The 26,325-nt window shown below is 46.7% G+C and overlaps 8 non-coding genes across 8 annotated transcripts; all 8 read right to left on the minus strand.

Annotated features, from left to right (window-relative positions):
• Window positions 1-8,446: 8,446 nt before the first annotated feature.
• trnag-gcc (transfer RNA glycine (anticodon GCC)) lies at window positions 8,447-8,517 on the minus strand. The gene has a single exon. It is a non-coding gene; the product is annotated as a tRNA-Gly (tRNA).
• Window positions 8,518-17,022: 8,505 nt separating this feature from the next.
• On the minus strand, window positions 17,023-17,093 carry trnag-gcc (transfer RNA glycine (anticodon GCC)). The gene has a single exon. It is a non-coding gene; the product is annotated as a tRNA-Gly (tRNA).
• Window positions 17,094-20,431: 3,338 nt separating this feature from the next.
• On the minus strand, window positions 20,432-20,503 carry trnae-uuc (transfer RNA glutamic acid (anticodon UUC)). Its single transcript has one exon. It is a non-coding gene; the product is annotated as a tRNA-Glu (tRNA).
• A 954-nt stretch (window positions 20,504-21,457) lies between these two features.
• trnag-gcc (transfer RNA glycine (anticodon GCC)) lies at window positions 21,458-21,528 on the minus strand. Its single transcript has one exon. It is a non-coding gene; the product is annotated as a tRNA-Gly (tRNA).
• Window positions 21,529-22,649: 1,121 nt separating this feature from the next.
• On the minus strand, window positions 22,650-22,721 carry trnae-uuc (transfer RNA glutamic acid (anticodon UUC)). The gene has a single exon. It is a non-coding gene; the product is annotated as a tRNA-Glu (tRNA).
• Window positions 22,722-23,675: 954 nt separating this feature from the next.
• trnag-gcc (transfer RNA glycine (anticodon GCC)) lies at window positions 23,676-23,746 on the minus strand. Its single transcript has one exon. It is a non-coding gene; the product is annotated as a tRNA-Gly (tRNA).
• Window positions 23,747-24,866: 1,120 nt separating this feature from the next.
• On the minus strand, window positions 24,867-24,938 carry trnae-uuc (transfer RNA glutamic acid (anticodon UUC)). The gene has a single exon. It is a non-coding gene; the product is annotated as a tRNA-Glu (tRNA).
• Window positions 24,939-25,892: 954 nt separating this feature from the next.
• trnag-ccc (transfer RNA glycine (anticodon CCC)) lies at window positions 25,893-25,964 on the minus strand. Its single transcript has one exon. It is a non-coding gene; the product is annotated as a tRNA-Gly (tRNA).
• Between the last annotated feature and the right edge of the window lie 361 nt (window positions 25,965-26,325).

Here is a 26,325-nt window from a genome sequence, read left to right on the forward strand (position 1 = left end):
TGAGGTCTTCCTTCTATAAGAGTTGCATTTATGCATCCGTACGCCTGACCGTCTTTCAAATATATCGGTTGTTCCATGTCTCCGGTTCTTGTGTCATTTTTATACCATTTCCATCATTTAGTATGATAGTTTAATATGTCAGTGTCATTCTCTATCCTACAACTTATGTTCACTCCTTTTTCCCATTTTATACTTAGAGTTATATTAGACCCTTGGTTAAATACTATTTTATCCATCCCAGATTTCATTTCGAACATCCCACAGGCTTCGCAATTAATCGTCCAATTAGCAATTACACAAATGGTGCCATTGTTACAAGTGTTAGTTCCCTGCGATTGGTTACTGTCTCTCGCCTTCCATCCTAACTGGCCTGCCCATTCTGTTTTTTCAGCAGGCAGGATTGTCCAGGCGGCTGTCCTTATTACACTTAGGCCGATTATTATTATCTGGTTTAACATATTTCCTGATTTATCCTAGAAATCTTTAAATTATCCTAATTATTGTTACACAGCATTAAATATAAATATATATAGCAATCCGAAAGTAATCAGTCCTTCAATGGAGTGCCAAATTATGGTGGGCACGGACCTTTACCCGTTTCTGAAGCGGTGTCTGGTGCAGTATGTTTATACTCCACCTCCGGTGTTTCCTCCGGATGATGCAACTTGCACCTTGTAGCGTGTACCCAATCAGGTTTTTCTTTCAATTTGAGAGCTGTTCGAGTTGTAAGCAGCACCAAATATGGTCCTTTCCAACTAGGAGAAAAAGATTCTTTATTTAGCGCTTTCACATAAACTTGATCTCCGGGTTTAAAGGGGTGCATGTTTCCTTCTGTGGGGCGCGTCTGGGCCTGTCTCACTTTCTCATGTATTCTTCCTGCTGTTTCAAACATGGCCTGAGCATAATTTAACGATTTTTCAACATTCCAAATTAATGCCACCTTCTCTGGAGTCATGGGTGGGCGTGTGCCTGTTGTCATAGGCCGGCCCATCAAGATCTCATGTGGTGTCAGACCTGTGTTTCTATTTTTCTGATTTCTCAGGGCATACATTACTACTGGCACAGCATCCGACCATTGCAACCCATTTTGCTGGCATACTTTGGTTAGGGCGGCCTTGATTTCCCCATTCAGTCTTTCCACTATTCCTGAGGATTGTGGCTGGTAAGGTATGTGCAATTTCCATTGAAATCCAAGGGCTTCATTTAAGTTTTTTATCTGTTTGCTGGTGAAATGAGTTCCTCTGTCACTGTTTATTCCCATAGGTATTCCAAATCTAGGTATTATTTCTTTTAGCAGATTGCGTACTACTGTTCTGGCATCATCCCTCCTAGTGGGGTATGCCTCTACCCATCTGGAGAACATATCTACTATTACCAGTATATACTTAAATTCTTTTACTGCGGGCATATGTACAAAATCTATCTGTAGATTCTCAAAGGGCAGCTCTGGTTGGGGTAGGTGATCAAAATTTGTGGGCGATTTCCCTCTATTGTTCTGCTGACATACTAAACACGTTCTGGCAACTTTTTCAATTGTTACCGTTATTCCTGGTGCATACCATTGTTGGGAAAATGCATGTGCCATCCCTCCTTTGCCCATGTGAGCCTGTCCATGTGCCAGGCGAGACAGAGGCAAAAACAAGCTTCGTGGGCAAACCACTCGGCCATCAGGATGCATCTATATATCATGATCTTGATAGCAACCAGCCTTACTCCAAGTACGTTTTTCTTTGACTGTTGCCTGACTTTGGGCCTGTCGTAGTAGATCAGCATCAATGCTACTATGAAGTTCTGCTGGAAAGTAACTAACGGTATTTTTGGCGGCTTGAAGCTGTGGGGCCTGCCTCAGTGCAAACTCTTTAGCCGCACTATCAGCAAACCGATTTCCACACGCGACTTCATCATCTGCCATGGTGTGGGCCTCAAATTTTAGTACTGCAATTTTACTTGGCAACTGAATAGCCTCCAACAAATTTAACACCATTTGCGCATGCTTAATAGATTTTCCTGAGGATGTAATAAAACCTCTGTTTTTCCGTAATTGTCCAAAATCATGCACTACCCCAAATGCATAACGGGATTCAGTATAGATATTGTCGCTTTGATCTTTAGCCAAAATACAGACTCTGGTTAATGCATATAGTTCAGCTGCTTGTGCAGATGTGCCAGGTGGCAACGCTTAAGCTTCCAATAATTCATGAGGAGTCACCACCGCATAACCTGCTAATAGTTGATCATCACTAGGTCGATGCGAAGAACCATCCGTGAAGAGGATCAAGTCAGGATTATCAATAGGATCACTTAGCAAATCTGACCTGGGTGTAGTGGTGGCTTCAACAGTTAACAAGCAGTCGTGTTCTGGTTCACCTGGATGTTCTGTTGTTATTGGCACAAAGGTCACCGGGTTGACAGCTGGTGATCTCTGGTAGATATAATTAGAGTGTGACAAGAGGATTATCTCATACCCAGTTCTTCTTGCCGCCGTAAAGTGCTGAGTAGCTGCCGAATTTAATAATAGCAGCACTGCGTGGGGAACAATTACCACACAAGGGTGATCAAGCACAATAGGGATGGATTTTTCCACTATTGTGGCGGTTGCAGCAACGGCTCGTAAGCAGGCTGGCATGCCTCTCACTACGGCTGGTAAGGCTACAGAGTAATATGCTACAGGCCTTTTTCCTCCACCATGTTCTTGTGCCAATACTCCTGTTGCAAAGCCTTCTCTTTCATTGACGTATAACTGACAAGACTTATTATACTTAGGTAGTCATAACGCGGGAGCACTGACCATAGCTTTTTTAAGATCACTGAATGCCTTATCTCGTTCTGGCGTCCATTCAACTATGGGGGGCTCTGTCTGCAGCGTAGCTGATCGTAAGACCGCATCCATTTCTCTGTAGTCATATATCCATTGTCGACAAAAACCCACCATTCCCAGAAACGACAAAATGTCCTTCTTTGTTCGCGGGATCAGCACTTTATCCACTGCTCTTATCCTTTCCAGTCCCAATCTTCGCTGTCCAAACTCCAACTGTAAACCCAAATACTGGACAGATGTTTGGCAAAACTGCAACTTCTCAGAGGACACCCTGTGTCCCCTGCTAGCCAGATGCTGGAGCAATTTTACAGTATCTTCTTGGCAGTCTGGCCCCGTTCGGGAGGCAACCAAAAGGTCATCTGCGTACTGGATTAAGGTGGACAGATCCAATAACTGACATTCCTCCAAGTCATTTTTAACCGCTGCCGCATACACCACAGGACTTTCAGTATACCTCTGTGGCAACGTGGTCCAGGTATATTGCTGATTTTTATAAGTAAAGGCAAACAGATATTGACTGCCCTTATGCAGTGGTATGGAGAAGAAAGCAGAACACAAATCGATAACCGAAAAGGTAGTTGCATCAGCTGGTATAGAGGAGAGGATGCTGTTGGTATCTGGCACCAAGGGAGCAATGGGAATGACTATTTTATTGATCGCCCGGAGATCTTGCACAAAACGCCAGTCATTTGGTCTTCCTACTTTCGGGATGGGCAAAATAGGAGTATTGCAGGGGCTCTGTGTTTTGACTAAAACCCCTTGCTGCAGTAAAGAATGTATAACCGCTGCTATTCCTTCCTCGGCCTCTGGGGCCAACCGGTACTGCTTTAGACAGCGCAAAACAGCATCCTTCTGTAGCTGGACCCTATGTTCAGGTGCCGAATGCACCTTTCCCACATGATTCTTGTGCTTTGCCCATAACTCAGAAGGTACTTTAGTCAATGACCATGGTAACAATTGTGGATTTTCCTTAGGGGGCTGCTGTCTTTCAAAAATAGTATCCCATTCTTTTCTTAACCAGCGAATTTTTCCCTCTGTTTCATTAAAGAATTCTATCTCCACCTTTCCAGCTTGGATTGGCAACGTGATGGAATAGACTGGCTTGTGGTGTTGTATTCTTTTTATCATCTCCCCCACTTCCTTCGCCTTTGCTGGGGCTCTGACTGCTATGTTCAGGTGGGGTTCGGATGTGTGATGCATCCTAAATCTTTCTTTTTGTTCGTGTGTAAGGTGAACCAACATTCCCAGGCCTTTATCTCCAAAGAATAAATAAGGTGAAATCTGCAGCAATTGTGGCTGGTTTAGGTATGAGCAAACCAATTCTTGATAATTGGGTGTTTCTTTATGCGTGTACCATGCCGTACAATGGGTCCGTTTCTTTTCTCTACTGGTTTCAATTAGATATTGTAAATACTGCCCCTGAGGATCTTCCAATTCCTGCAAGGATTGGAATACATTTTTTACCAATTGGCCATAAGGATTGCTATTCAGCTGCCAACACTACAAAATGGGGGCTCCTTCTACTTGCTTTTCCTTTATCATGAAATTAATTAGCTGATAAGTTTGTATTTGAGGCAGTTCCATGAACATGCCGTCTCGAGTGCAGTATATAACTGCTCCCAATTTACATAAAGCCTGTCTTCCCAACATAGGGAGAGGGGCGGTCTGAGAAATTATGAGGGTGTCTGTGACGGATTGCCCGTGCACTTGAATTTCGGTAGGTTTGGAGAGGGCTTCTAACATAGGGATACCGGCTACTCCCATGCTTACAACGTTAAATTGACTGGCGGGTACACCCACGGAGGGGGTTACAGAGGACATTGTTGCAGCGGTATCGACCAGAAGGTCCAAATGGCTATTTCCTATTTTAACTGTAGCCATAGGCTGTTCTCTCATGGATTTGGACAATCTGATCACAGCCGTCTGTACCACCGCTTCTCAGTGGCACCCCTATGCGGATGGATTAGGGTTACTGAAAGAAAAGGAAGTTCCTTCTGCCCCTGGAGCTGGATACCCTCCTTGTTGGGGGTATTCCTGCTGTGGCCTTGTGGGGCATCGGCAATCTCTAGCCCAATGTCCTCTTTTCCCACAGTTCCGACATTCATCCTGTAATCTATCTCTCATTTGCCATTGTCCTCTTCCCCTCCCTCTGCCTCCACCATTACCTCCTCTTCGTGCAAATCCTCTTCTATTCTGCTGGAAATATTGTCCCGCTGTTTTTGGCTTTTGCTCTTTCGACTGAGAAAAGAGTCCTTCCCTATCCATATTTACCAGAGCAGTAACTACGTCCACCCAGCGCTAAGTCTGCCAATTTAGATTAATCATTTTAAAGGCTTGAGCTTGAAAGGGTAACATGCAGTTTAGCAGTGTTTGTACTGCCAAAGGTCCATTGTCTGCTAACGGAACTCCCGCATGTTCCTCCCACTTGCTTTTAAATCGAGCTACAAAATCAGGAATTGTCTCCTCCTTTCTTTGCAGACATCGAGTAACTTCTCCAATGTCACTAGGCTTCTTGGCTCCTCTCATTATAGCCTCTTTACCTCTAAGTTCCAACCAGTGAGCAACAGACTCATTTCCCTAGTCCAGTTGTACATCATCTTGTCGCCAATCTCCATTTACTCCCGGGGGAACAGAAAATCCGTCCCTTAGGGTCGACCATGAGGACCCATACGCACATTTTAGCAGCATTAGCACATCCCCAGGAAGAGGGCTGTAAATGGTACATATTTGTTCTAGCCAATTATGAAAGGCAGTGGGCTTCTTTAAGGGGACTGGTGCCTCGGCTATCATAGCTCTAGCTTCCGCTGGGGACCATGGATTTAACACTGGCACCTCTCCTATCATGACTCGAGGAAGTTGATGGGTAGTAGTGTCAGGTTGTGTTTGTGACCTAGTTGTAGGTCCGTTACGTGAGGTTAGGTCCTGTACATTACTACGAGGCAGTGCAGCAGCTCCTGCTCCGAGTGCCTCTGCTGGAGGAGGAGTTTCAATTACGGATTCATCTGCGGGTGGGGGTGGATTGTATGGAGGCGGCGCCGGAAATTGTGCCGGTTGCTGTCTTAGAGCAGCCGCTATCATTAGTAAATGATTTAACTCTTACCCCATCTCAACCGGATCTCCTGCTGGGGTTCGGGGATACATTCCCACAACAGGAGCCTTAGGCAGCACCTCTTCCTTTTTCTGACTACCCTCTGCCTCTTCCTGTTTCCCCTTCTTCTTTGGGGGTTGGTGTCTTTTTGCTACTTCCATCCACCTAGCAAAGCACCATTACATATAGGGGGTGTCCCACTCAGGATCCCCTCCTTCATTTCTAGTAATTTCTTCCCATTCTTTTATTAAAGGTATTTTAAAACTTCCCCCATAAGACCAATCTACACCCGACCATACATACAGATCACTACTAAAAATTACCGCATACCGAACGTCTCCTGTTTCTTTTTTTACATTTTCGGCTGGCGAACCCGGTGGAACGATGGGATCTCCTACCTTTTTTCGATGTTGCACGAGCTTTTTTATTCTGTCATTCGTTCTTTTACATATCTTGATTTTACCATTTGCAGCCTCCTGTTCTAGCTTGCCTCGGGCTCCTTTTTGGCAGGCTTGGATGAATCCGCTCGACTGCCGTTATTTCCCATCTTCTCCTTACTCCTGTAACTTAGTTTTAAACTTACTGGTTATACAACCGCGGGTTATTTTATATACACAAAATACAATGAGCGCTCACCGGTTTTTTCCGCGAGTCTCGAAGTCAACCCTTTATTTTCTTTGTAGCTACTTAATTCGGTGCCATAGTCTTTTCTCTCTTCTCAGCAGTCTTGCCTCAGCCTGACAGGCTTCTTGGCTCAGCATGAGTCACCGGCCGGATAACTGGGCAACCGTGCGCCCTCCCCCTTTCAGCTGGGACGCGCTAGGTGCTCTCCTCCTTTCAGCTGGGAGGCACCGGGCACTTTCCTTTTATTTTTAGGAGAGTCCCTTTTTAAATTTCCTTTGTCTAATTGGAGCCTAAGTGGGCCAAGTGATATACAAGGTCGACGCTATACCCAACTTAGACCTTCTTAGTTCTTTTGGATCCCGTTGTTATGGACCCTGCCTGATTACGACAAATTCTGTCGAGGAAATTAATTATCAGATGGAGACTTCGAGGTTCGCTTTAGGAATTTATTACATGATATTACGGAGAGTCTGCAGCAGTCCCTACTGCCCACCAGCACTCTAAATTACTAATGTACAGCGCTCACAGTTATACAGCAAGTTAAACAGCTTCAGGTGATTAGCTTACATTACATTTCAACATAAGGTTTCATAGGTTCCCTTGCTCTCAAGAAACAGATTAACATGATCACATTTTATCACCAGATGCCCTAAGCCAAAAGGTCAGCTTGACTTCATTATGGCAGTCATCAGTTCTTTTAGTTTTAACTAGTTTAGTGTCCTTTGTTCAATTAGTAAAGTGGTCAAGTATCCCAGCATGTCTTAATGTTTAATACGTTTTTCCCACACTGTTGAGGCACAAGCAGCAGTGTGGAAAGTTGATGAGGTGCAAGCGTTGTTCCGCGCGGGTGCTTTGATTGCTGGCATTTCAAACAGCCAGAAAACACACTGGTTCCCTGACCAAGCATCGAACACAGACCACGGTGGTGAAAGCGCTGAATCCTAACCACTAGACCACCAGGAAAGCTATTGGAAACATCCTGCCAGCAAGCAGAACAATGCCGTCTTTCCTCCTTGCTGCTTTGAAATTCATGTCATTTTCACGCCAGGCAAACTTTTCGTACAAGATGACATTTTTTATGCGAGATCACATAGGACATGTTCAGGAAACCACAGCATCAAGTGCGGGTAGGCGTCCACCTGAAATGTATTTGCTTCTGCGCTTTTCTCAGAGATACACAGTCAGAGAAAAGCCGTCGGGATATTGAATAATCAGCACCAAATATTAAGGACAATACAGAGGAAATAGTAATGCACTGCTTGAGACAAAGGCTCAAACACATACACGAACACAGATGTGTGCTCACTTTGTGTGGGTATGTCTCAGATATCCATATGTTTCATGGAGGCTTGCAGTACAGTTTGAGGCCATTCGGCCAATCGTGCCGGTGCTGTCCCCTTGAAAGTTCAGACGTGCTTTCTCCCGCTGTTATCTGCATTTCCCTGTCCTCTCTCGTTCTGCAGTGCCCCGCACAAAGGACAAACAGAAGGAGAACACTATGCTAACGAGGAATTGATGCAGGAGGTTTTAATACAGTTCCTCACCGTTTAAAATTATTTTAGGTTCAATTTTTCGCTGTTGAACTTTTCCAAGGAGCGCATTAAGGTGCTGCCCAAAGGTTTAAAATTGGGGATGTTAAAATACCTCCCCGTCGGGGAATTTCACCCCGGTCTCCCGCGTGACAGGCGGGGATACTCACAACTATACAAACGAGGAAGTGGGCAATGTAATGTCTGTCAGAGTAAGAATCGAGCCTGTTACACAGGAACAGGATGCCATTCAGCCCCTCAAAGCTGTTGCACATGAACAGGAGCAGAACATTCATACCCTTGATCCAGTTGCACAGGTACAGCTAATATATTATTTATGCTCATGTGATGTGTTTGCTGTGAAATGAATTGTTAAAAAAATTAACCTGCATTGGCCGGGAATCGAACCCGGGTCTCCCGCGTGGCAGGCGAGAATTCTACCCCTGAACCACCAATGCACGCCAAGATAGCAGATTCCATTTTCTGTTAGCTACAACTCATTTTTGACTTTTGTTAATACAAGCGGGGACACTGCTTTAACATAAAAAGCAAAATGCAGCAGATACTGCATCTGGAATTGTTGATTAAATGCTGGAAACACTTAGAATGTCCTGGAAGATCTGTGGACAGAGAAATAAAGGGTTAACCTCTCAGGTGCATGAGCTCTCGGCAGAGCTAAGATTTTGCACTTTTCTAGGTCCCGTGGGAGTTTCCTTCCAACGTTGTTTAGCTGCTCAAAAATTACACAATTAAGAAACAAACCTTCCCCAAAAGAATAAATAGGAGCAGGATTCGGCCATTCGGCCCCTCGAGCCCCGCCATTTAATGAGTTCGTGGCTGATGAGAGCTTCGACACAACGCAACTTTGCCGCCCATTGCCCATAAACTTTGACTCCCCTGTAGCTGACATATATGTCTATCAGACATACAGAACCCGTTTGATGTCTTACAGTCTGGCCCGAGGGATAGTGTGGAGAAGCTGGGATTTCTTTCCTCTGGAGGCTAAGAGGAAATTTAATAGAGGCTTGCAAAATTACAATGGGTTTTGATAGAGGAAATAAAGACAAACGCTTTCCAATGGCAGGAGGGATGGTAACCAGAGGTAGAATTGTCTTATGCAGCGAATGTTAAGGCCTCATGAATATCAGAATAAGTTATCACGGCCCAGTTACTCTGTCATTCGAGTCTTGCACACGTTGCTAATGTGGCATTTTTCACACTGGCAATGAGTTGACTGATAGCCGTGCTGTGATCAGCTAAGTTTGTTTGGGAGATGCAGTCGGCAAAATAATACATGGAAGACGGATAATAACCGTGACTGTTCTGACACTGTGAGGTACACATTGTGGTAAACCACTGTTATTGTTATTCACTGTTGTTGTTGTTGCACACTGTTGTACCTAGGCATGCCTCAGCATGCCTCGGCTGGCTCCACCCACAGGCCCAGGTATAAAGGTGATTGACCTGCAGCCCCCTGCCTTCTTGGAACCCAGTCAACCACGAGAGGCATGCTCTTTTCTTTGCTAATAAAAGCCTTTAGTTACTCTCCTAACTCTCCGTCTTTTATGAGTAATTGATAGCGCATCAATTTTATTAGCAAAAACAAAATGTCGACAAACGCTGAACAGCAGGCTGCTGCACCAAACGCTGAACAGCAGGCTGCTGCACCAAACGCTGAGCAGCAGGGGCTGCTGCGAGCCCTCAGACCAACATGCCTGGACCTAGACCCCCAAGAAGCGGGTTCGGCTACCAAATTCGCACATTGGCTGCGTTGCTTCGAGGCCTACCTGCAAGCCTCAACTGTGACCCTGGACGAAAACAAGTTGGAAATCCTGGCCTCAAAGTTGAGCCACCAAGTTTATACAATAATCCAGGACGCGACGACCTATGCAGCGGCTATCGATCTGCTAAAAGGGCAATACGCACGCCCCGTAAATACGGTCTATGCCAGGCACTTCTTAAGATCCCACAGACAGCAGCCCGGGGAATCGGTGGAGGCCTTCCTACAGGCACAACGGATACTCGGCCGAGACTGCGATTGCAAAGAAGTATCAGCCGCAGCACACACGGAGGGACTGATCCGAGATGCTTTCGTTGCGGGTCTAAGGTCCGACTACTCCCGGCAGAGACTGTTGGAAAAGGGAGAAATGGACCTGAGAAAGGCAGTGTCCCTCGCGCTCTCGCTCGACGCGGCCCACAGGAATATGAACGCCTTCTCCCCTAACCGCTCCGCAACGTGGACGACACAACCGTGGTCATGGGACCGCCACATTCAACTGCTGCTGCGATGTCCAAGGCACAGAAATGTTATTTTTGTGGCCAGGCAAAACACCCCAGAGCACGCTGCCTGGCGAGGAACGCTACCTGCTCCGGCTGCGGGAAGAACGGACACTATGTCAGCGCCTGCAAAGGTAAAACCGCTAACGCCAGCAGCGCCGCGTGCGAACCGTGGGGGCAGCCATCTTGTCCACCATCTTGGGCTCCCCCAGCCGCGTGGGGATCGGGACCATGGGCGCCGCTATTTTGTCCGCCATCTCGGACGTCTCCAACTTCAACCACGGGGGATCCGGACTCAACCACCGCCTCATCTGACGACCACATCGACTCGCTCGACCATACGCTGGCCTCCGTGACGCTGGACCAATCTCTCCCTCATCAACTGTCCAGGTCCATGATGGACATTACGGTAAACGGCCGCGCCACTACCTGCCTTTTTGACAGCGGGAGCACGGAAAGCTTTATCCACCCCGACACGGTGCGCAGTTACTCTCTCCCAGTCCTGCCGACGCAACATCGGATCTCTTTGGCTTCCAAAGCCCAGTCAGCGGACGTCGGTGGCTACAGTGTAGTGACCCTTTCAGTAAGGGGCACAGAATACAAAAATTTTAAACTCCTGGTCCTGCCCCATCTTTGCGCTGCCGTTCTACTGGGGTTGGATTTTCACTGCCACCTTAAGAGTGTCACATTAGCGTACGATGGACCCCTCCCCCCACTCACAGTCTGCAGCCAGCAGCTTTTAAATCGCCCGCCACGCACCATTTGCAGCCTCTCAACCCTTAAAGTCCCCCCCCTCCTTGTTCGCTAACCTCACCCGCGACTGTAAGCCCATCGCAACCAAAAGCAGGCGTTACAGTGCCGGGGATAGGAGCTTCATTAAATCCGAGGTAGCAAGACTCCTGAAGGAAGGGATTATTGAAAGTAGCACCAGCCCATGGCGAGCAGAAGTGGTGGTAGTGAAGACTGGCGAAAAACAGCGCCTAGTTATTGACTACAGCCAGACGATCAATCACTACACCCAGCTACATGCATACCCACCCCCCCGCATATCTGACATGGTCAATCAGATAGCACAATACCGGGTGTTCTCGACGATTGATCTGAAGTCGGCATACCACCAGCTCCCCATCAGGGCTGAGGACCACCAGTACACAGCTTTTGAAGTTGACGGTCGCCTCTACCACTTCCTCAGAGTTCCCTTCGGCGTCACCAACGGGGTTTCAGTCTTCCAACAGGAGATGGAACGGATGGTTGACCAGAACGCGCTCCAGGCCACTTTCCCCTATCTAGACAACGTCACCATCTGCGGCCACGACCAGCAGGACCATGATGTTAATCTAGAGAAATTCCTCCGTACGGCCCAGCCTCTGAACCTAACATACAACAAGGACAAATGTATGTTTCATACCAAGCGCCTTGCCATTTTTGGCTGTGTAGTGGAGAACGGAGTCATCGGCCCCGACCCCGACAGGATGCGCCCCCTTATGGAGCTCCCCCTACCCCACTGCCAAAAAGCACTGAAGAGATGCCTAGGGTTTTTCTCGTACTATGCTCAGTGGGTGCCCAACTATAAGGACAAAGCCAGACCCCTCATCAAGTCCACCTCCTTCCCCCTGACAGCAGAGGCCTGCGCAGCCTTCACTCTCATAAAAGGAGATATTGCGAAGGCCACAATGCACGCAGTGGATGAGTCCATCCCTTTCCAAGTGGAGAGCGATGCATCCGACTTTGCCCGAGCTGCAACCCTTAACCAGGCGGGGAGACCCGTGGCCTTTTTCTCAAGGAACATCCAGGGACCCGAGATTCGACACTCCTCTGTCGAAAAGGAGGCCCAGGCCATTGTGGAAGCTGTGCGACATTGGAGGCATTACCTGGCCGGAAAACGATTTACCCTGCTCACTGACCAGCGTTCAGTAGCTTTTATGTTTAATAATAAGCAGAGGGGCAAAATCAAGAACGACAAGATCTTGAGGTGGAGAATCGAACTCTCCACCTACAATTACGATATCTTGTACCGGCCCGGGAAACTCAATGAGCCCCCATATGCCCTATCACGTGGTACATGCACCAACACGCAGGTCGATAGACTGAAGACCCTCCACAATGACTTCTGCCACCCGGGGGTCACCAGGTTTTTTCACTTCATCAAATCCCGTAACCTGCCCTACTCCATCGAGGAGGTCAGGACCATGGCCAGGAACTGCCAAGTCTGTGCCGAGTGCAAACCGCATTTTTATAGGCCAGACAGAGCAAGCCTGATAAAAGCCACGCGCCCCTTTGAAAGGCTGAGCGTCGATTTTAAAGGGCCCCTCCCCTCCTCCGACCGCAATGTGTACTTCCTCAACATAATTGATGAGTACTCCCGTTTCCCTTTTGCCATCCCTTGCTCAGACTTGACCAGTACCACGGTCATTAAATGTCTGAATGACCTCTTCGGATTGTTCGGTTTCCCTAGCTGTATTCATAGCGACAGGGGCTCATCCTTTATGAGCGACGAACTCCGGCAGTACCTGCTCTCGAGAGGTATCGCTACAAGCAGGACCACCAGCTACAACCCCCGGGGGAATGGCCAGGTGGAAAGGAAGAATGCGACGGTCTGGAAGGCCTTCCTTTTAAACTTGAAATCTAAGGGCCTTCCGATCTCTCGCTGGCTGGAATTCCTCCCTGCGGCGCTCCAATCCATTCGGTCACTGCTCTGTACAGCCAGCAATGCTACCCCTCATGAGAGAATGTTCTCCTTCCCCAGGAAGTCCACATCGGTGATCTCGTTACCGACATGGCTGACTTCTCCAGGACCCGTCCTACTGTGGAAGCACGTGAGGTCCCATAAGACGGACCCCCTGGTCGAGAGGGTGAGCCTCCTCCATGCCAACCCTCAGTATGCTTACATGGTGTACCCGGACGGGCGGGAGGACACAGTCTGCATACGAGACCTCGCACCTTCGGGTGCCCCTGAAACACTACCATTGCCATCCACCACTACCCACAACCGAACCCCGCTAGACGGCATGCCGCAGCCCTCGGACCCGTCATTGACCACCCAACCACTCAATGAGACGCCAGATTCAATGTTGGATGCTGCACCATCACCGCCGCCACCACGACGTTCAGGACGGCATACAAGGCCACCTGATAGACTTACTTACACGAACCTTTAGTACACTTCACCCCGCCGGACTCAATTTTAAACAAGGGGTGAATGTGGTAAACCACTGTTATTGTTATTCACTGTTGTTCCGATGCATGCCTCAACATGTCTCGGCTGGCTCCACCCACAGGCCCAGGAAGAAAGGTCATTGACCTGCAGCCCCTGCCTTCTTGGAACCCAGTCAACCACGAGAGGCATGCTTTGTTCTTTGCAAATAAAAGCCTTTAGTTACTCTCCCAACTCTCCGTCTTTTATGAGTAATTGATAGCGCATCACACATAAATGTGGGCATTTAAAGTGTCTTGTTCCAAATGTCATTTCCTGCTGACTTTGAAAGAGCAGGCATTTTACAGAAGGCAAGGAAGCGAATGCTGCACCTCGGTATCGAATGATGCGCTGCTGACTGTTGAGGCAACAGCAGCGTGGAAAGTTGAAAGGTTGATGAGGTGCAAGCATTGTTTCGCGCGGATGCTTTGATTGCTGGCATTTCAAACAGCCAGAAAACGCACTGGTTTTCTGACCGGGAATCGAACCCGGGCCGCGGCGGTAAAAGCGCCGAATTCTAACCACTACACCACCAGGGAAGCTGCGGGAAGCATCCTGCCAGCAAGCAGAACAAGGCAGCCTTTCCTCTTTGCTGCTTTGAAATTCAGGTCACTTTCACGCCAGGCAAACTTTTCGGACAAGATGACATTTTTTAGGCGAGATCACAAAGGACATGTTCATGAAACCACAGCATCAAGTGCGTGTAGGCGTCCACCTGAAATCTATTTGCTTTTTTGCTTTTCTCAGAGATACACAGTCAGAGAAAAGCCGTCGGGATATTGAATACTCAGCACCAAAATATCAAGGACAATACAGAGGAAACAATAATCCACTATGCTAACGAGGAATTGATGCAGGAGGTTTTTATACAGTTCCTGACCGTTTAAAATTATTTTAGGTTCAATTTTTCGCTGTTGATCTTTTCCAAGGAGCGCTTTAAGGTGCTGCCCAAAGGTTTAAAATTGGGGATGTTAAAAATCCTCCCCGTCGGGGAATTTCACACCGGTCTCCCGCGTGACAGGTGGGGATACTCACAACTATACTTTGGAAGAAGTGAGCAATGTAATGTCTGTCAGAGTAAGAATCGAGCCTGTTACACAGGGACAGGATGCCATTGCAGCCCCTCAAAGCTGTTGCACAGGAACAGGAGCAGAACATTCATAGCCTTGATCCAGTTGCACAGGTACAGCTAATATATTATTTATGCTCATGTGATGTGTTTGCTATGAAATGAATTGTTAAAAAAATTAGCCTGCATTGGCCGGGAATCGAACCCGGGTCACCCGCGTGGCAGGCGAGAATTCTACCCCTGAAAGGCCAATGTACGCCGACTTAACAGATTCTATTTTCTGGCAGCGATAATTTATTTTTGACTTTTGTTAATACAAGCGGGGACACTGCGTTAAGATAAAAAGCAATATCCTGCAGATACTGCATCTGGAATTGTTGATTAAATGCTGGAAACACTTCGAATGTCTTGGAAGATCTGTGGACAGAGAAACACAGGGTAAACCTCTCAGGTGCATGAGCTCTCGGCAGAAATTAGATTTTGCACTTTTCTATGTCCTGTGGGAGTTTCCTTCCAACGTTGTTTAGCTGCTCAAAAATTACATAATTAAGAAACTAACCTTCCCCAAAAGAATAAATAGGCGCAGGATTGGACCATTCGGCCCCTCGAGCACCGCCATTTAACAAGTTCGATGGCTGATGAGATCTTCGACACAACGCAACTTTGCCGCCCGCTCCCCATAACCCTTGACTCCCCTTTAGCTGAAATATATGTCTATCAGACATACAGAACCTGTTTGACGTCTTACAGTGTGGCCCGAGGGAGAAGCGACTTCAGTTATGTTGGTAGTGTGGAGAAGCTGGGATTGCTGTCCTCTGGAGGCTAAGGGGAAATTTAATAGAGGCTTGCAAAATTACAATGGGTTTTGATAGAGGAAATAAAGACAAACGCTTTCCAATGGCAGGAGGGATGGTAACCAGAGGTAGAATTGTCTTATGCAGCGAATGTTAAGGCCTCATGAATATCAGGATAAGTTATCACGACCCAGTTACTCTGTCATTCGAGTCTTGCACACGTTGCTAATGTGGCATTTTTCACACTGGCAATGAGTTGACTGATAGCCGTCCTGTGATCAGCTAAGTTTGTTAGGGAGATGCAGTCGGCAAAATAATACATGGAAGACGGATAACAACCGTGACTGTTCTGACACTGTGAGGTACACAAAAATGTGGGCATTTAAAGTGTCTTGTTCCCAATGTCATTTCCTGCTGACTTTGAAACAGCAGGCATTTTATAGAAGGCAAGGAAGCGAATGCTGCACCTCGGTATCGAATGATGCGCTGCTGACTGTTGAGGCAACAGCAGCGGTGTGGAAAATTGAAAGGTTGGTGAGGTGCAAGCATTGTTTCGCGCGTGTGCTTTGATTGCTGGCATTTCAAAAAGCCAGAAAACGCACTGGTTATCTGATCGGGAATCGAACTCGGGCCGCGGCGGTGAAAGCGCCGAATCCTATCCACTAGACCACCAGGGAAGCTGCGAGAAGCGGCCTGCCAGCAAGCAGAACAAGGCAGTCTTTCCTCCTTGCTGCTTTGAAATTCAGGTCATTTTCACGCCAGGCAAACTTTTCGTACAAGGTGACATTTTTTAGGCGAGATCACAAAGGACATGTTCAGGAAACCACAGCATCAATTGCGTGTAGGCGTCCACCTGAAATCTATTTGCTTCTGCGCTTTTCTCAGAGATACACAGTCAGAGAAATGCCGTCGGGATATTGAATAATCAGCACCAAAATATGAAGGACAATACAGAGGAAACAGTAATGCACTGCTTGAGACAAAGACTCAAACACATGCACGAACACAGATGTGTGCTCACTTTGTGTGAGTATGTCTCAGATATCCATATGATTCATGGAGGCGTACAGTACAGTGTGAGGCCATTCGGCCAATCGTGCCAGTGCTGTCCACTTGAAAGATCAGACGTGCTTTCTCCCGCTGTTATCTGCATTTCCCTGTCCTCTCTCGTTCCGCAGTGCCCCGCACAAAAGACCAACAGAAGGAGAACACTATGCTAACGAGGAATTGATGCAGGAGGTTTTTATACAGTTCCTCACCGTTTAAAATTATTTTAGGTTCAATCTTTCGCTGTTGATCTTTTCCAAGGAGCGCTTAAGGTGCTGCCAAAACGTTTAAAATTGGGGATGTTAAAATTCCTTCCCGTCGGGGAATTTCACCCCGGTCTCCCGCGTGACAGGCGGGGATACTCACAACGAGACTAACGAGGAAGTGAGCAATGCAATGTCTGTCAGAGTAAGAATCGAGCCTGTTACACAGGAACAGGATGCCATTCAGCCCCTCAAAGCTGTTGCAGAGGAACAGGAGCAGAACATTCATACCCTTGATCCAGTTGCACAGGTACAGCTAATAAATTATTTATGCTCATGTGATGTGTTTGCTATGAAATATATTGTTAAAAAAATTAGCCTGCATTGGCCGGGAATCGAACCCGGGTCTCCCGCGTGGCAGGCGAGAATTCTACCCCTGAACCACCAATGCACGCCGACTTATTAGATTCTATTTTCTGGTACCTACAATTTATTTTTGACTTTTGTTAATACAAGCGGCGACACTGCGTTAACATAAAAAGCAATATGCAGCAGATACTGCATCTGGAATTGTTGATTAAATGCTGGAAACACTTCGAAGGTCCTGGAAGATCTGTGGACAGAGAAACACAGGGTTAACCTCTCAGGTGCATGAGCTCTCGGTAGAGCTAAGATTTTGCACTTTTCTACATCCCGTGGGAGTTTCCTTCCAACGTTGTTTAGCTGCTCAAGAATTACATAATTAAGAAACTAACCATCCCCAAAAGAATAAATAGGAGCAGGATTGGGCCATTCGGCCCCTCGAGCCCGCCATTTAATAAGTTCGTGGCTGATGAGATCTTCGACACAACGCAACTTTGCCGCCCGATCCCCATAACCTTTGACTCCCCTGTAGCTGAAATATATGTCTATCAGACATACAGAACCCGTTTGACGTCTTACAGTGTGGCCCGAGGGATAGTGTGGAGAAGCTGGGATTGCTTTCCTCTGGAGGCTAAGAGGAAATTTAATTGAGGCTTGCAAAATTACAATGAGTTTTGATAGAGGAAATAAAGACAAACGCTTTCCAATGGCAGGAGGGATGGTAACCAGAGGTAGAATTGTCTTATGCAGCGAATGTTAAGGCGTCATGAATATCAAGATAAGTTATCACGGCTCAGTTACTCTGTCATTCGAGTCTTGCACACTTTGCTAATGTGGCATTTTTCACACTGGCAATGAGTTGACTGATAGCCGTGCTGTGATCAGCTAAGTTTGTTAGGGAGATGCAGTCGGCAAAATAATACATGGAAGACGGATAATAACCGTGACTGTTCTGACACTGTGAGGTACACAAAAATGTGGGCATTTAAAGTGTCTTGTTCCCAACGTCATTTCCTGCTGACTTTGAAACAGCAGGCATTTTATCGAAGGCAAGGAAGCGAATGCTGCACCTCGGTATCGAATGTTGCGCTGCTGACTGTTGAGGCAACAGCAGCGGTGTGGAAAATTGAAAGGTTGGTGAGGTGCAAGCATTGTTTTGCGCGGGTGCTTTGATTGCTGGCATTTCAAACAGCCAGAAAACACACTTGTTCTCTGAACGGGAATCGAACCCGAGCCACGGTGGTGAAAGCGCCGAATCCTATCCACTAGACCACCAGGGAAGCTGCGAGAAGGGTCCTGCCAGCAAGCAGAACAAGGCAGTCTTTCCTCCTTGCTGCTTTGAAATTCAGGTCATTTTCACGCCAGGTAAACTTTTCGTACAAGGTTACATTTTTTAGGCGAGATCACAAAGGACATGTTCAGGAAACCACAGCATCAATTGCGTGTAGGCGTCCACCTGAAATCTATTTGCTTCTGCGCTTTTCTCAGAGATACACAGTCAGAGAAATGCCGTCGGGATATTGAATAATCAGCACCAAAATATGAAGGACAATACAGAGGAAACAGTAATGCACTGCTTGAGACAAAGACTCAAACACATGCACGAACACAGATGTGTGCTCACTTTGTGTGAGTATGTCTCAGATATCCATATGATTCATGGAGGCGTACAGTACAGTGTGAGGCCATTCGGCCAATCGTGCCAGTGCTGTCCACTTGAAAGATCAGACGTGCTTTCTCCCGCTGTTATCTGCATTTCCCTGTCCTCTCTCGTTCCGCAGTACCCCGCACAAAAGACAAACAGAAGGAGAACACTATGCTAACGAGGAATTGATGCAGGAGGTTTTTATACAGTTCCTCACCGTTTAAAATTATTTTAGGTTCAATCTTTCGCTGTTGATCTTTTCCAAGGAGCGCTTTAAGGTGCTGCCAAAACGTTTAAAATTGGGGATGTTAAAATTCCTTCCCGTCGGGGAATTTCACCCCGGTCTCCCGCGTGACAGGCGGGGATACTCACAACGAGACTAACGAGGAAGTGAGCAATGCAATGTCTGTCAGAGTAAGAATCGAGCCTGTTACACAGGAACAGGATGCCATTCAGCCCCTCAAAGCTGTTGCAGAGGAACAGGAGCAGAACATTCATACCCTTGATCCAGTTGCACAGGTACAGCTAATAAATTATTTATGCTCATGTGATGTGTTTGCTATGAAATATATTGTTAAAAAAATTAGCATGCATTGGCCGGGAATCGAACCCGGGTCTCCCGCGTGGCAGGCGAGAATGCTACCCCTGAACCACCAATGCACGCCGACTTATTAGATTCTATTTTCTGGTACCTACAATTTATTTTTGACTTTTGTTAATACAAGCGGCGACACTGCGTTAACATAAAAAGCAATATGCAGCAGATACTGCATCTGGAATTGTTGATTAAATGCTGGAAAAACTTCGAAGGTCCTGGAAGATCTGTGGACAGAGAAACACAGGGTTAACCTCTCAGGTGCATGAGCTCTCGGCAGAGCTAAGAGTTCTCACTTTTCTACGTCCCGTGGGAGTTTCCTTCCAACGTTGTTTAGCTGCTCAAAAATTACATAATTAAGAAACTAACCTTCCCCAAAAGAATAAGTAGGAGCAGGATTGGGCCATTCGGCCCCTCGAGCCCGCCATTTAATAAGTTCGTGGCTGATGAGATCTTCGACACAACGCAACTTTGCCGCCCGTTCCCCATAACCTTTGACTCCCCTGTAGCTGAAATATATGTCTATCAGACATACAGAACCCGTTTGACGTCTTACAGTGTGGCCCGAGGGATAGTGTGGAGTAGCTGGGATTGCTTTCCTCTGGAGGCTAAGAGGAAATTTAATTGAGGTTTGCAAAATTACAATGGGTTTTGATAGAGGAAATAAAGACAAACGCTTTCCAATGGCAGGAGGGATGGTAACCAGAGGTAGAATTGTCTTATGCAGCGAATGTTAAGGCCTCATGAATATCAGGATAAGTTATCACGGCTCAGTTACTCTGTCATTCGAGTCTTGCACACGTTGCTAATGTGGCATTTTTCACACTGGCAATGAGTTGACTGATAGCCGTGCTGTGATCAACTAAGTTTGTTAGGGAGATGCAGTCGGCAAAATAATACATGGAAGACGGATAATAACCGTGACTGTTCTGACACTGTGAGGTACACAAAAATGTGGGCATTTAAAGTGTCTTGTTCCCAACGTCATTTCCTGCTGACTTTGAAACAGCAGGCATTTTATCGAAGGCAAGGAAGCGAATGCTGCACCTCGGTACCGAATGATGCGCTGCTGACTGTTGAGGCAACAGCAGCGGTGTGGAAAATTGAAAGGTTGTTGAGGTGCAAGCATTGTTTTGCGCGGGTGCTTTGATTGCTGGCATTTCAAACAGCCAGAAAACGCACTGAGTTCCCTGACCGGGAATCGAACCCGGGCCGCGGCGGTGAAAGCGCCGAATCCTATCCACTAGACCACCAGGGAAGCTGCGCGAAGGGTCCTGCCAGCAAGCAGAACAAGGCAGTCTTTCCTCCTTGCTGCTTTGAAATTCAGGTCATTTTCACGCCAGGCAAACTTTTCGTACAAGGTTACATTTTTTAGGCGAGATCACAAAGGACATGTTCAGGAAACCACAGCATCAATTGCGTGTAGGCGTCCTCCTGAAATCTATTTGCTTCTGCGCTTTTCTCAGAGATACACAGTCAGAGAAATGCCGTCGGGATATTGAATAATCAGCACCAAAATATGAAGGACAATACAGAGGAAACAGTAATGCACTGCTTGAGACAAAGACTCAAACACATGCACGAACACAGATGTGTGCTCACTTTGTGTGAGTATGTCTCAGATATCCATATGATTCATGGAGGCATACAGTACAGTGTGAGGCCATTCGGCCAATCGTGCCAGTGCTGTCCACTTGAAAGATCAGACGTGCTTTCTCCCGCTGTTATCTGCATTTCCCTGTCCTCTCTCGTTCCGTAGTGCCCCGCACAAAAGACAAACAGAAGGAGAACACTATGCTAACGAGGAATTGATGCAGGAGGTTTTTATACAGTTCCTCACCGTTTAAAATTATTTTAGGTTCAATCTTTCGCTGTTGATCTTTTCCAAGGAGCGCTTTAAGGTGCTGCCAAAACGTTTAAAATTGGGGATGTTAAAATTCCTTCCCGTCGGGGAATTTCACCCCGGTCTCCCGCGTGACAGGCGGGGATACTCACAACGAGATTAACGAGGAAGTGAGCAATGCAATGTCTGTCAGAGTAAGAATCGAGCCTGTTACACAGGAACAGGATGCCATTCAGCCCCTCAAAGCTGTTGCAGAGGAACAGGAGCAGAACATTCATACCCTTGATCCAGTTGCACAGGTACAGCTAATAAATTATTTATGCTCATGTGATGTGTTTGCTATGAAATAAATTGTTAAAAAAATTAGCCTGCATTGGCCGGGAATCGAACCCGGGTCTCCCGCGTGGCAGGCGAGAATTCTACCCCTGAACCACCAATGCACGCCGACTTAATCGATTCTATTTTCTGGTAGCTACAATTTATTTTTGACTTTTGTTAATACAAGCGGCGACACTGCGTTAACATAAAAAGCAATATGCAGCAGATACTGCATCTGGAATTGTTGATTAAATGCTGGAAACACTTCGAAGGTCCTGGAAGATCTGTGGACAGAGAAACACAGGGTTAACCTCTCAGGTGCATGAGCTCTCGGCAGAGCTAAGATTTCTCACTTTTCTACGTCCCGTGGGAGTTTCCTTCCAACGTTGTTTAGCTGCTCAAAAATTACATAATTAAGAAACTAACCTTCCCCAAAAGAATAAGTAGGAGCAGGTTTGGGCCATTCGGCCCCTCGAGCCCGCCATTTAATAAGTTCGTGGCTGATGAGATCTTCGACACAACGCAACTTTGCCGCCCGTTCCCCATGACCTTTGACTCCCCTGTAGCTGAAATATATGTCTATCAGACATACCGAACCCGTTTGACGTCTTACAGTGTGGCCCGAGGGATAGTGTGGAGAAGCTGGGATTGCTTTCCTCTGGAGGCTAAGAGGAAATTTAATTGAGGCTTGCAAAATTACAATGGGTTTTGATAGAGGAAATAAAGACAAACGCTTTCCAATGGCAGGAGGGATGGTAACCAGAGGTAGAATTGTCTTATGCAGCGAATGTTAAGGCCTCATGAATATCAGGATAAGTTATCACGGCTCAGTTACTCTGTCATTCGAGTCTTGCACACGTTGCTAATGTGGCATTTTTCACACTGGCAATGAGTTGACTGATAGCCGTGCTGTGATCAACTAAGTTTGTTAGGGAGATGCAGTCGGCAAAATAATACATGGAAGACGGATAATAACCGTGACTGTTCTGACACTGTGAGGTACACAAAAATGTGGGCATTTAAAGTGTCTTGTTCCCAACGTCATTTCCTGCTGACTTTGAAACAGCAGGCATTTTATCGAAGGCAAGGAAGCGAATGCTGCACCTCGGTACCGAATGATGCGCTGCTGACTGTTGAGGCAACAGCAGCGGTGTGGAAAATTGAAAGGTTGTTGAGGTGCAAGCATTGTTTTGCGCGGGTGCTTTGATTGCTGGCATTTCAAACAGCCAGAAAACGCACTGAGTTCCCTGACCGGGAATCGAACCCGGGCCGCGGCGGTGAAAGCGCCGAATCCTATCCACTAGACCACCAGGGAAGCTGCGCGAAGGGTCCTGCCAGCAAGCAGAACAAGGCAGTCTTTCCTCCTTGCTGCTTTGAAATTCAGGTCATTTTCACGCCAGGCAAACTTTTCGTACAAGGTTACATTTTTTAGGCGAGATCACAAAGGACATGTTCAGGAAACCACAGCATCAATTGCGTGTAGGCGTCCTCCTGAAATCTATTTGCTTCTGCGCTTTTCTCAGAGATACACAGTCAGAGAAATGCCGTCGGGATATTGAATAATCAGCACCAAAATATGAAGGACAATACAGAGGAAACAGTAATGCACTGCTTGAGACAAAGACTCAAACACATGCACGAACACAGATGTGTGCTCACTTTGTGTGAGTATGTCTCAGATATCCATATGATTCATGGAGGCATACAGTACAGTGTGAGGCCATTCGGCCAATCGTGCCAGTGCTGTCCACTTGAAAGATCAGACGTGCTTTCTCCCGCTGTTATCTGCATTTCCCTGTCCTCTCTCGTTCCGTAGTGCCCCGCACAAAAGACAAACAGAAGGAGAACACTATGCTAACGAGGAATTGATGCAGGAGGTTTTTATACAGTTCCTCACCGTTTAAAATTATTTTAGGTTCAATCTTTCGCTGTTGATCTTTTCCAAGGAGCGCTTTAAGGTGCTGCCAAAACGTTTAAAATTGGGGATGTTAAAATTCCTTCCCGTCGGGGAATTTCACCCCGGTCTCCCGCGTGACAGGCGGGGATACTCACAACGAGATTAACGAGGAAGTGAGCAATGCAATGTCTGTCAGAGTAAGAATCGAGCCTGTTACACAGGAACAGGATGCCATTCAGCCCCTCAAAGCTGTTGCAGAGGAACAGGAGCAGAACATTCATACCCTTGATCCAGTTGCACAGGTACAGCTAATAAATTATTTATGCTCATGTGATGTGTTTGCTATGAAATAAATTGTTAAAAAAATTAGCCTGCATTGGCCGGGAATCGAACCCGGGTCTCCCGCGTGGCAGGCGAGAATTCTACCCCTGAACCACCAATGCACGCCGACTTAATCGATTCTATTTTCTGGTAGCTACAATTTATTTTTGACTTTTGTTAATACAAGCGGCGACACTGCGTTAACATAAAAAGCAATATGCAGCAGATACTGCATCTGGAATTGTTGATTAAATGCTGGAAACACTTCGAAGGTCCTGGAAGATCTGTGGACAGAGAAACACAGGGTTAACCTCTCAGGTGCATGAGCTCTCGGCAGAGCTAAGATTTCTCACTTTTCTACGTCCCGTGGGAGTTTCCTTCCAACGTTGTTTAGCTGCTCAAAAATTACATAATTAAGAAACTAACCTTCCCCAAAAGAATAAGTAGGAGCAGGTTTGGGCCATTCGGCCCCTCGAGCCCGCCATTTAATAAGTTCGTGGCTGATGAGATCTTCGACACAACGCAACTTTGCCGCCCGTTCCCCATGACCTTTGACTCCCCTGTAGCTGAAATATATGTCTATCAGACATACCGAACCCGTTTGACGTCTTACAGTGTGGCCCGAGGGATAGTGTGGAGAAGCTGGGATTGCTTTCCTCTGGAGGCTAAGAGGAAATTTAATTGAGGCTTGCAAAATTACAATGGGTTTTGATAGAGGAAATAAAGACAAACGCTTTCCAATGGCAGGAGGGATGGTAACCAGAGGTAGAATTGTCTTATGCAGCGAATGTTAAGGCCTCATGAATATCAGGATAAGTTATCACGGCTCAGTTACTCTGTCATTCGAGTCTTGCACACGTTGCTAATGTGGCATTTTTCACACTGGCAATGAGTTGACTGATAGCCGTGCTGTGATCAACTAAGTTTGTTAGGGAGATGCAGTCGGCAAAATAATACATGGAAGACGGATAATAACCGTGACTGTTCTGACACTGTGAGGTACACAAAAATGTGGGCATTTAAAGTGTCTTGTTCCCAACGTCATTTCCTGCTGACTTTGAAACAGCAGGCATTTTACAGAAGGCAAGGAAGCGAATGCTGCACCTCGGTACCGAATGATGCGCTGCTGACTTTTGAGGCAACAGCAGCGGTGTGGAAAATTGAAAGGTTGGTGAGGTGCAAGCATTGTTTTGCGCGTGTGCTTTGATTGCTGGCATTTCAAACAGCCAGAAAAAGCACTGGTTCCCTGACCGGGAATCGAACCCGGGCCGCGGTGGTGAAAGCGCCGAATCCTGACCACTGGACCACCAGGGAAGCTGCGGAACACATCCTGCCAGCAAGCAGAACAATGCAGTCTTTCCTCCTTGCTGCTTTGAAATTCAGGTCACTATCGCGCCAGGCAAACTTTTCGTACAAGATGTCATTTTTTAGGCGAGATCACAAACGACATGTTCAAGAAACCACAGCATCAATTGCGGGTAGGCGTCCACCTGAAATCTATTTGCTTCTGTGCTTTTCTCAGTGATACACAGTCAGAGAAAAGTCGTCGGGTAATTGAATAATCAGCACCAAAATATCAAGGACAACACAGAGGAAATAGTAATGCGCTGCTTGAGACAAAGACTCAAACACATACACGAACACAGATGTGTGCTCACTTTGTGTGGGTACGTCTCAGATATCCATATGATTCATGGAAGCTTGCAGTACAGTGTGAGGCCATTCGGCCAATCGTGCCAGTGCTGTCCCCTTGAAAGATCAGACGTGCTTTCTCCCGCTGTTATCTGCATTTCCCTGTCCTCTCTCGTTCCGCAGTGCCCCGCACAAAAGACAAACAGAAGGAGAACACTATGCTAACGAGGAATTGAAGCAGGAGCTTTTTATACAGTTCCTCACCGTTTAAAATTATTTTAGGTTCAATTTTTCGCTGTTGATCTTTTCCAAGGAGCACGTTAAAGTGCTGGCCAAAGGTTTAAAATTGGGGATGTTAAAATTCCTCCCCGTCGGGGAATTTCACCCCGGTCTCCCGCGTGACAGGTGGGGATACTCACAACGAGACTAACGAGGAAGTGAGCAATGTAATGTCTGTCAGCGTAAGAATCGAGCCTGTTACACAGGAACAGGATGCCATTCAGCCCCTGAAAGCTGTTGCACAGGAACAGGAGCAGAACATTCATACCCTTGATCCAGTTGCACAGATACAGCTAATATATTATTTGTGCTCAAGTGATGTGTTTGCTATGAAATGAATTGTTTAAAATGTTAACCTGCATTGGCCGGGAATACGAACCCGGGTCACCCGCGTGGGAGGCGAGAATTCTACCCCTGAACCACCAATGCACGCCGAGTTAACAAATTCCATTTTCTGGTAGCTACAATTAATTTTTGGCTTTTGTTAATACAAGCGGGGACACTGCGTTAACATAAAAAGCTAAATGCAGCAGATACTGCATCTGGAATTGTTGACTAAATGCTGGAAACACTTCGAAGGTCCTGGAAGATCTGTGGACAGAGAATCACAGGGTTAACCTCTCAGGTGCATGAGCTCACGGCAGAGCTAAGATTTTGCTCTTTTCTAGGTGCCGTGGGAGTTTCCTTCCAACGTTGTTTAGCTGCTCAAAAATTACATAATTAAGAAACTAACCTTCCCCAAAAGAATAAATAGGAGCAGGATTGGGCCATTCGGCCCCTCGAGCCCCGC

Source organism: Somniosus microcephalus, unplaced genomic scaffold (assembly GCF_052327205.1).
Source record: "Somniosus microcephalus isolate GS21.2 unplaced genomic scaffold, FLI_Smic_1.0 unresolved_chr8, whole genome shotgun sequence".
Lineage (NCBI taxonomy): Eukaryota > Metazoa > Chordata > Chondrichthyes > Squaliformes > Somniosidae > Somniosus > Somniosus microcephalus.